Here is an 11,360-nt window from a genome sequence, read left to right on the forward strand (position 1 = left end):
ACTGTCCAATAATGACACTGTTCTCCAGTAACTCCATGGTAATGCACTGTACTGCCCAGTAATGCCACTGTATTCTCCAGTAACTGCACTGTACTGCACTGTCCAATAATGACACTGTTCTCCAGTAACTCCATGGTAATGCACTGTACTGCCCAGTAATGCCACTGTATTCTCCAGTAACTGCACTGTACTGCACTGTCCAATAATGACACTGTTCTCCAGTAACTGCACTATAACGCACTGTACTGCCCAGTAATGCCACTGTATTCTCCAGTAACTGCACTGTACTGCACTGTCCAATAATGACACTGTTCTCCAGTAACTCCATGGTAATGCACTGTACTGCCCAGTAATGCCACTGTATTCTCCAGTAACTGCACTGTACTGCACTGTCCAATAATGACACTGTTCTCCAGTAACTCCATGGTAATGCACTGTACTGCCCAGTAACGCCACTGTATTCTCCAGTAACTGCACTGTACTGCACTGTACCACACCGCACTGTATTGCCCCAGAAGCTGCACTCACTACACTGCCCATTAGCCACACTGTACTGCCATCCCTATTCTTTCCCACCCCTATGGGATGCCATGTTCATTGATTTCTCTCTTTCTCCGGCTGCGTGCGAGCCTTTCAAATGCAAATTGCTGCAGCTCCTTGTACTAATCCTGTTTATATCGAGAGAATGGCTTCACCTCCTCCCCCACCCCCCTCCCCCCTCCCTACCCCTCTCTCTCTTTCTCTCCCTCTCTCATCCTGTTTCACAGTGAGCTCCATGTCTCTCCTTCTCTTTCCTCCTCCGGTCCGCTCTCTTCTAACTGCTGTCTCTCTTTCTTCCATAATCCCTCTCTTTCCGCTGCTCCTGTACAGTACTGACACTTCATTTTCTTACCCTGTCACCAGAAGGACCGTGGCGGAAATAGACAGTTTTACGGCAGTTTTGTGGTATTTTAATTATCAAATTAATCAAATACAAATTGCACAGCCAATGAAATGACACTGGTATAAACCAAAATTATGGATATTTTATGTTGGTATACATACACATACAAAGCATACATATTCATATACGCTACACAGGCGAACACACAACATCTTATTTTTTAACCACTGTCTCTCAGACTAAGGCAGGATAAGAAATATGTTGAAATATGCCATATTTATCCAGTTTTAATTCTCTCCCAGTAGGATAATAATATGGGATTGTAATGTTTGGAAGGAGGTTATCTTAAAATCAAGAGTGTATAGTCTATATATGTATCTCCATGTTTTCAGTCTTAAATGTATTTACATAGCTGTATTTCGGTTGGAATGGTTGTAATATGGGGGTGGCGGAGTAGGTATATGTTGGAGTAGGTTAGGGACGGAGAGACTGCCTGACATGTTGGAGTCGATCGGTGACTATGAGACTTGCTTGCTGGAGTCAATCAGTGAGATTCACTTGTACAATGGAGTTGGTCAGTGACTATGAGACTCACTTGCATATTGGAGTCGGTCAGTAACTCTGACTCACTTGAGTATTGGAGTCGATCAGTGACTATGAGAGTCACTTGAGTATTGGAGTCAATCAGTGACTATGAGAATCACTTGAGTATTGGAGTCAATCAGTGACTATGAGACTCACTTGAGTACTGGAGTTGGTCAGTGACTATGAGAATCACTTGAGTACTGGAGTTGGTCAGTGACTATGAGACTCACTTGCGTATTGGAGCCGGTCAGTAATACTGAGACTCACTTGCGTATTGGGAGTTAGTCAGTAACTCTGAGACTCACTTGCATGTTGGAGTTGGTCAATAACTCTGAGACTCACTTCCGTATTAAAACCGGTCAGTAACTCTGAGACCCACTTGCGTATTGGGAGTTAGTCAGTAACTCTGAGACTCACTTGCGTATTGGGAGTTGGTCAGTAACTCTGAGACTCACTTGCGTATTGGGAGTTGGTCAGTAACTCTGAGACTCACTTGCGTATTGGGAGTTAGTCAGTAACTCTGAGACTCACTTGCGTATTGGGAGTCGATCAGTAACTCTGAGACTCACTTGCGTATTGGGAGTTAGTCAGTAACTCTGAGACTCACTTGCGTATTGGGAGTTAGTCAGTAACTCTGATAATCACTTGCATGTTGGAGTTGGTCAGTAACTCTGAGACTCACTTGCGTATTGGGAGTTGGTCAGTAATTCTGAGACTCACTTGCGTATTGGGAGTCGATCAGTAACTCTGAGACTCACTTACATGTTGGAGCCAGTCAGTAACTCTGAGACTCACTTGCGTATTGGGAGTTAGTCAGTAACTCTGAGACTCACTTGCGTATTGGGAGTCGATCAGTAACTCTGAGACTCACTTGCATGTTGGAGCCGGTCAGTAACTCTGAGACTCACTTGCGTATTGGGAGTTAGTCAATAACTCTGATACTCACTTGCATGTTGGGAGTTGGTCAGTAACTCTGAGACTCACTTGCGTATTGGAGCCGGTCAGTGACTGAGACTCACTTGCATATTAGAGCCGGTCAGTGACTGAGACTCGCTTGCGTATTGGAGCCGGTCAGTGACTGAGACTCACTTGCGTATTGGGAGTTAGTCAGTAACTCTGATACTCACTTGCATGTTGGGAGTTAGTCAGTAACTCTGATACTCACTTGCATGTTGGGAGTTGGTCAGTAACTCTGAGACTCGCTTGCGTGTTGGAGCCGGTCAGTGACTGAGACTCACTTGCGTGTTGGAGCCGGTCAGTGACTGAGACTCACTTGCGTATTGGAGCCGGTCAGTGACTGAGACTCGGTCTCGTATTGGAGCCGGTCAGTGACTGAGACTCGCTCGCGTATTGGAGCCGGTCAGTGACTGAGACTCGCTCTCGTATTGGAGCTGGTCAGTGACTGAGACTGCCTTGCTTGCAGCTTGCTCACACGTGGCTCTCCTTGCGCTTGGCAGGAAGGCCGACCACATGGCATAATTAAGATCTGCTAATTAGCCCGGCTAAGACTGGGCCTGTTGTTTGGGGGCAAGACCCCTTTACTGCCTTATTAATTAAGGACACCGCCAATCTCAGACAGAAGGAAGGGAAGTATGTGCATATCATAGCTGCCAATGGTGAAAGCGTATGTGTGTGGTTATATATATATATATATATATATGTCTTTGAATGCGTGTGTTCTCTGTGTGTGTGTGTGTGGGTTCCTGCGTGTGTGTGTGTAAAATAGGGAACAGCTTGTTTTAAAGTGAGAGAATATGCCAAATGAATATCTGTGCACATCTACTCTACATCTCTGTCAAACTCAGTTTATGTAACGCAGGTTATTCCAGGTCCCCCACTCAGCCAACTATGAGAACACGGTGTCTGTGATCCACAGAAAAAAAAAAAAAACACATTAAAAGACACTAAACAGTGGAAGACTAAAATAATATAAATTATAAATTCCTCTTACCAAAAATAAACATGGAAAACAAACGGAGCAATCGAAGAGCAATACCTGTACAACTGATGATAAATTAACCTATAGCCTATAAATAAGTTAACACTCTGTTAATGAATCTTTAAATACATTTTCATCTGTAATCATTTTTTCTGCAGCAAATCTCTCTCTCTCTCTCGAATTCCTCTTAATTAGATATATGCGAAAAGGCAGATTTGGCGTTCGCTCAGTCTACCACGCGCTGTGCAGATGTTTTGCTCGCGGATACGCGCACACTTGTATTAATACAGTGGACTTCACGTTCTCGCGCTGTTGCCAAGGAGAGAACGACCTTAGAATTTCTCAAAGTAACGAAAGAACGCTGGTATAATAGATAACTATGACTGCCCTTCATGCGTGTATAAGTTAATTGAATTAAATCATGGCTGCAGACGAGGATGCGAAATAAAAACAATCCCCTCCCCCCAAAAATGCATACACATACCAGCAAATACTTTATTAACATCAGGTAGCATAAGTAGCAGCCGGAGTAAAAAGACCAAGAGCTGCAATGCGAAAGAGCGCGCATACAGTATGTTCTCAGACTCTTTCAATCCAAGCGCATTGTTGGCAGTGAGTCTGATAGGATTCTGGGAAATGTACCGGAGCGATTAGGTTTACCAGTGGTTTAAAAAGCACACGGTAGGCTATAATCTCCCCGTGCCAATATGATAGTGGCAATACGTGCAGTGGTGTGTATCTAAAATATGACTAGCCTACATTTTCTACTGAAGTCACATTATATTGTATCACATAACGTCCCATAATAAATAAAAAAACACTTATTTTAAATTGCACATCAACAATTATAAACAAGTGATGCACTATTTACATCCGAATTTTAACATTGCGCTATGCGGTTCGCCTGAATAATAAAATTAACTATCCTAATTTTCAACGGAAAACTTTATTCGCGACAGAAAGCACATACTTAAGCGTATTCAAAACAACAAAATAATTTGCAGCTCCGCGAATCGCATTTTATATGCGATTTATGAAGCAAAACCGGTAGCCTCGGCACCGTACTGTGCGCTTCTGCACCTTCCAATTATCCAGTGTAAGGGCCCCCACCTCCCTCTATGCGCGCGCGTCGGTGATAACTGCTCGAGATTGCCGCAAGTTGTATAACCTGTCAGTGCGCGAGAGTGGCAGAAACCGTCGCTGTGCAGTAGTGGTCGCGAGGTTTTGGGATGCAGCCAACGCTAGGCTGCAAGGCGACAGCGGGGAGTGCCAGATGTCAGGAAGAACTTGTCATTTATGTCTCAATTCCGCATCACCAACGAAGAAGCGATATAGACTCCTCGCTCGGGGACCCATTGAACCCAGGCGGATAAGGTAAAAGTGGTGTGGTTACCAGACGCGATTATGCATAGACCAATCAATAACACTTTGCCGCAAACAAGCCCTTTGACACGACACTATGTGTAACTTGTAATGTCAGTATTGTAAGATCTGTATTTCCATCAAGCACTGCGTTGTAATATTCAGTAGGCTAACGCTTTTATGTGTTATCCCCTGGGCTCAAAATAGACTACATGCTATCTTGTATGTAATGTATTATTTGAACCCAAACACAAAACCGATCCAATGCGTATCCGGCATTTATGACAGGAGTGGCACCTAGCAATCGCAGCATAACGGAGATTAATTGATTACCACTATGCTAGAAAGACGCCGTAGCCTACTAAGAACTAAAATCCAACCCGTGTCCCGTTCAACACGTGGAACAACTATGTAGAGTGGGACAGTTCGTGTGCATTATCCATGTCGTTCAGTTAGCGTGAACACGGCTTACCTCACTCATTTTGTAACCGTAGTGCTGCAATAGAGTTTCGCTGCCGTCGCGCCTCGCGCTTCCAGTCTGCACCTATTGGAGAAGCACTTGCCGGGGAGGCGAGCAAGAGGTTTCTAAATGCTGATAAACCCGAAAAACCAAATCCGGACACCTTTTTTTAAAATCGCCGCTGAAAGAGCAAGTTCACGCTAATCTGTAACGTTTCGCTCTAGCTGGAACGCTTACCGACAGCTTCTGGCCACGGCTGAAGTGCGACACGGAATAGTGCGTGTGTGCGGGGGGGAAAAATGAAGTAGAAATCCTAAAGACAGCTCTCTCTCTTCTTCCAGCCCACCTCCCCCTCTCTCTCTCTAGTGTGCCTTGTCAAATGGTAATAAGCGCATACACTGCGCAGCCGCTTCTTCTGGCGTACACTGGCTGCCTGTTGGGACAGCTACGTTTAAGAGCGAGTCTCTAACTAACCCCATCATTATGAGCAAGCTTCTGTGGATAAGGGAGACAAGGAAATAAATTAGCCGTATAAATAAATTCCTTAACAAATATGCGATAAATCAATTAACGAATTTTATGTACTAACCATAGACATGTACTAGCCCACTATTAGTTGTGGGGTGCTCAGTAATACTTATAATATGCGAATAAAAACAACAACAACAACAATAACAATACTCATAATAAGACTACTATTACTACTACTACTACTAATCATAATAATACTCATAATAATACTGCTACTACTACTAATAATAATAATAATAACAATACTCAAAATAAGAATAGTACTACTAATACTACTACTAATATTATTATGAATAATAATAATAATAATAATAATGATAATAATAATTCCACATTTGAACGTGCAGATTACACTTCACTGTCCACGCAGCGACTGCTTAATTCACAGAGACAGCAATGGCAGTATGTCGGTAGGAGGCCAATATCACACGCCGTCGGTGAAGCTGACGGCACTGCCCTCTGAGAGAAATAAAAAACTTCCCCATGTTCCAGAGTGCGGAACGGGGGGAGGGTATCATTTATCTAAAAGAACAAATAATAACAATGGATTTAACTTGCCATACATAAACATCATGCAGTACTGTGCGAACTGGACTTAATGTGTTCATGGCTATGAATAACTGTAACAACAAAATGAGTTTTGTACCTTATCGAACCTGTTTTTCGTAGTTGTTCCAATGACCTTCGGTGTGCACTTATTGTACCTCGCTTTGGATAAAAGCGTCTGCCAAATAAATGTAATGTAGCCTAATGCAATGGCTGCAATCAATGTTCGCAGGTCAACCAAGTTGTTTCACTTAGTTTTGTCACGTTTCAGGAATTGTGTAAAATTTGCATAAAACAGTCTATATTAATCTCTACCGTCAGCACTTTCATTTGCATTGCAGTTGTATTGGCAATGTCTGCAATGCTGTGAATGTACATTTTTGTTAAATATAAGCCGTTTAAGCAAGGACTCCTTAACAGTTAATGAAACCCCCTGATCAGATCATACATATTGCCAATACATATTTTATTAATATATTCATAATGTGGTATAAAACGGCAAGCATTTAAAAACACATAGCCTAATTTATGTATAACCTACATGAATGAAAGGGTTAAGACTAAGTAACCTAATTAATGCTGTGCTGATGTCATTGCAGCTACAACCCACGCAGGTAGATAACCAATTAAATCTTTAAATTAAAGCCACTCCAGGTTCCACCTTCCGGATACGCTCAAAATCAAAGTGCAAAAACCCACGGTAACGGCAAAAACGGCGTCTCCGCAGAACCTGCGTCCACCAGGTTCCGGTTCAGGTGTCATTTGGACGTACCGAGCTCTTATTGGATACAACGCTATCACCTGATTGTGTGCTTCGGCATGTAGTCTTGCACACGCGTGCAAATTATTGGTACGCTAGTCAACTTCAGTTGTATGCGGCCTTAGTTTCTGATCAAGTGTTCGGTTTAACCCCAGTGCATCGCTGCACTGTCATCTGGGCACGAGTGTTTGTGCGTGCGTGTGTGTGTGTTGCACTAGCGTTTCTGCGCTTGTGTGTGTGTGTGCGCGTGCATGTGTCTGTGTGTGTGTGCGCGTGCATGTGTGTGTGCATGTGCATGTATATGTGTGTGTGTGCATGCATGTGTGTGTGTGTGCGCGTGTGCATGTGTGTGTTTATGTGTGAGAGAGCACAGGCACAGTTAATTCACTTTCAGATTCATACAGTGTCTGCACTTTACACCATATTCACTCCTGTATTCACTCCTGTATCGGGCTCGGGTCCAGTTCAGCCAGGGTGCTTGTCCTGGCCTGGTCGCCCAGTTCTGTGGGATAGGCTGATCAAGGCGCTAAGGTGCTCCAGGTGCGACGGTACACCTGTCTGCCTTCTGATGATTCACTGTGCCCAAATTTTCAGCGTGACGGTCATTTTCAGTGAATGAATATTTTTCTGGATTTCTTACGATCTGTGCTTTACTCCAGTGGCCGCTCATTTAGAAAGTGACTTGTTCTTGAATCTATTTAAAATTTGATACTATTTTTTTCCCTCACTAATTTAGGTTGGAAGGAATTTAAAACTTTTTCAATTAATTAATCCCTGTATTTTATTTTCAGTATTCTCTCATCCAATCTTTACTGCTTTCCCTTTATCTCTTCCTTCATCTCTCTCCCTTCATCCACCTTTTCTCTCTCTCATCTTCCCTCTCTCTTTCCTTCCCTCCCTCCCCCCTCCCCCTTTCTCTCACTCCTACCCTCCCCCCTCTCCTACATTTTTTCTCTCTCTCCTATCCTCCTTCCCCCTCCCTTCATCTCTCTCACCTATACTCCCCCTCCCTATCTCTCCTACCCTTCATTCCTCTCTCTTTTTCTCTCTCTCTTATTCTTTAATTTTCATTTTTGGTTTTGTTATGTGTTTTGTGTATTCTGTTTCATATGAAAAAAAATATTTTATTTTTATTTTTTTAAAGCTGATTGATGCCCTGGGCGGCTAAAATAAAGGAGTATCCAAGGCCTCTCGCCCTCTCTCTCCCTCTCTTTCCCTCTCTTTCTCGCTCCCTTTCTCTGTCTCTCAGCTCTGGCCCTGGAGTCTGACTCCCTCTGCTCCATCCTTACTGCTGGGGATGACGCCGTGGTCTTGGGCATCGACCTGCATCTGGACCGGCCCGCCACCTGAGTCCACAGCTCTCTGCTGCACCCTGCTGGTCAGACCGGAGCAGCACACCCCCCCAGCCCTGTCCCCAGGACTAGCATTACTTTCATTCAGCAGATGCTAATTATCCGCTTTGCAAGAGAATGCCAGCGCATTCATCCGATCTATATGGGCAACTATAACTATGCTAATCAAGAACCAAAACACTAAACACTGAATGCAGAAATATTACATCCATAACAAGTCCCATGAAGAAAAACATGGGGTCTTAAAGATGTTGCACCCAACCAGAGCCAGTCTCCCCCGATAGTGCAGATCAGAGAAGTCTCTCTCTCTCTCTCTCTCTCTCTCTCTCTCTCTCAGTAAGCTGGTGGTGATGAAGGAGAGGCAGAAGAAATGAGGCAGGGAGATCAGTGCGGCACCCAGGTACTCTGGTACCTGATAAGACACTCGGGGAACAGAAGAACACAGAGGGTAAGATCAGTGCCAGTGTCAATATGTCTCTCAGTCAGAGGCTGGCTACCTCCCTGTTAGCCTTCTGTGTTTGGCTGTGAATGCTACAGTTAGCCAGAGTGCCCTCCCCGCAACAAGTTAACCCACAACAGCACTGCAGAGTATAAATTAGCCTTAAAGGACCATGACAGACTTTTACTATACTACAAGTTTCCTGCTAGCAATCACGTTGGGATTGAGAAATCATGGATGTTTGAATTTTGTACGTAAAACTTCTTTTCTCCATGGACTAATTTTCTGGCGGAGAAACATTCTGTTGTTGTGGTGTCTTCAGGAGATGTATTATGACTGACAGTTACACAGTCCTGTATTTACATTTTCATGTTCTTAACCTGCTCAACCAATCAAGGATTACTTCCAAGTGAGGATTGATGCTGATCCCTAGCAACACAATTCCAGATTGAGGGGAAAACAATGGTTTCCCTATCAATCCACACTTTAAAATGCATTGTTACACAACATTAACTAACTTTGACAAAACGTTGACAATGATGGATTACCTATCTCAAACAACTGTCAAGTCTCTGCAAGTTGATTTTCATACAGTAGGGAAATGAATGTAAACCAATGGCTGCCTGGAAGGTAGGAAAAACTTGAATTAAAAAATCTAAAAAGCTGTTGGTTTGGTTGGTTGGTTTTTGCAGCAATGTAAAGTACACAAAATTTGTATTAAATGGGCTTTAACATCCCAAAATACCGGTATGGTGCTTTAAAGCTGCTTTTCCACAGCATGGTACCGGCTCAACTCGACTCGACTCTACTCGCTTTTGGTACCAGGTACTTTGTTTTCCACTGCAGATAGTACCCCTGTCAATGTAGCTTGTCTTCAATAGCGACGCCGCATGAAACTGCCATTTCTGACCAATCAGTGATCTGCAGTGTTTTCACGTCACCTTTTGGTATCGCCTCAGCTCGCTTGGAACCTCGCCGGAGGTGATACCAAAAAAAGTACCAGGTACTGTCCACAACTTTTACCCGATGGAAAACCAAAAAAGTCGAGTAGAGTCGAGTCGAGTCGAGTGGAGCTGGTACCCTGTGGTGGAAAAGCAACTTAAGTGTCCTGAGGCTGCTGTACACTTTGGGGACACAGGGACCTGGAGGAGGAGTTCCAGTGGCAGACAGGCTTGGGCTCAACCTCCATGGTCTTGAGCTCTGGGTCTTGTTAAAGTTTCTCTGCCTGTACGTTCAGAGCAAGCGGCCAAACCTGGGCTCCATTTTTGAAGCTCACTTCCTGGTCTTGTTGAGAGACGGTGCTCACTAGTGCCAATGCGGTTGGCTCCAGTATAGGCGTTTTTACCACCCGTTTCAATAGTAAAAATATGGTCAAAATACAGTCAAATTTTTTTTCCCCCACTAGAAAATGTAGTCACAATAGGTGTGTTTTATCTTTGCCTAATGTCTCCCCATGTGCTGAAGTTATTGTGTTATTCTGACAAGATTGTAATATTTTGTGGACAAATCGGGGACAGTTTGTGTCACTGACGAGTCACCGTATCTCACGCACTGTATTTCATGGACGAACAGACTTCACGCCCATATAAGGTTCCCCCTTTTCCCTAATGAGCAGTCTCTGGCCCCAATTTGTCCAACATGGCGGCGCCCACAATCTTCCCTTCTCAGGCTTCAAAACGCTTTTCACCAAGCCCATGGAGAGTCAACGGGCGTTGTCACAGTGACTTGGTCCATATTTTTTTCTACTATCTATGTTTCGGAGCCAGCAAGCTGAGCTCAGGCTGCTGTACACTGCTCCCTGAGCCCCAACCATGACTGTGCCACCGTATATATATGTATACTGTACATACTACAGTATATATATAGTTTGATTTTGCAGCACTACTGCTAAGTCCTGACGTACAGAGATCTGCCTGCTTTTTGCTGATGCAGTGTTTCTTTAATGTAGGGCATTTGTCTGTGACACAGGACTGCTGGCCAGGCACTGCTCTGCTGCGTGTAACAAAACACTACATTGCACGGTGACCCACTTCTTTTCTCGAACAGGATGGATTCTCTGGGACACTCCTCAGGACTTCCCCTTTTGTGCTCTATTCTGGCTTTGGTGGAAGTGGTGAAGGTGCTAAAGGGACAGTTAATTTCAAACCCCTCCTCTGGCTGGACCGTAGGCTCTGATTGGCCAGCTGAAGAGGAGATTGATACTTTTGTGTCGCCTTGGTTGGCAGCTGCTGCTGCTGCAGCCGTTGCCGGTCCATGGCCAACTGTCGTTTCAACTTTGCTGTCATCATCATCTTAAAGCATGAATAAGGATTGTCAGATTAATAATAATAAATTAAAAAAGGAGTAAATCGATGAAAGTAAGAAATGTTTGCTATCCAGAAGCTTACTGGCCTCATCTCCCACCCCCATTTCCAGCTTTTTTGTCTAACTGTCTGGGGACCTGAAAACATTAGAACACAGAATGCCAATAACAGACTCCAAAGGCAATCAAAAGGCTAGAATC

This window comes from Anguilla rostrata, chromosome 8 (assembly GCF_018555375.3).
Source record: "Anguilla rostrata isolate EN2019 chromosome 8, ASM1855537v3, whole genome shotgun sequence".
NCBI classification, from domain to species: domain Eukaryota; kingdom Metazoa; phylum Chordata; class Actinopteri; order Anguilliformes; family Anguillidae; genus Anguilla; species Anguilla rostrata.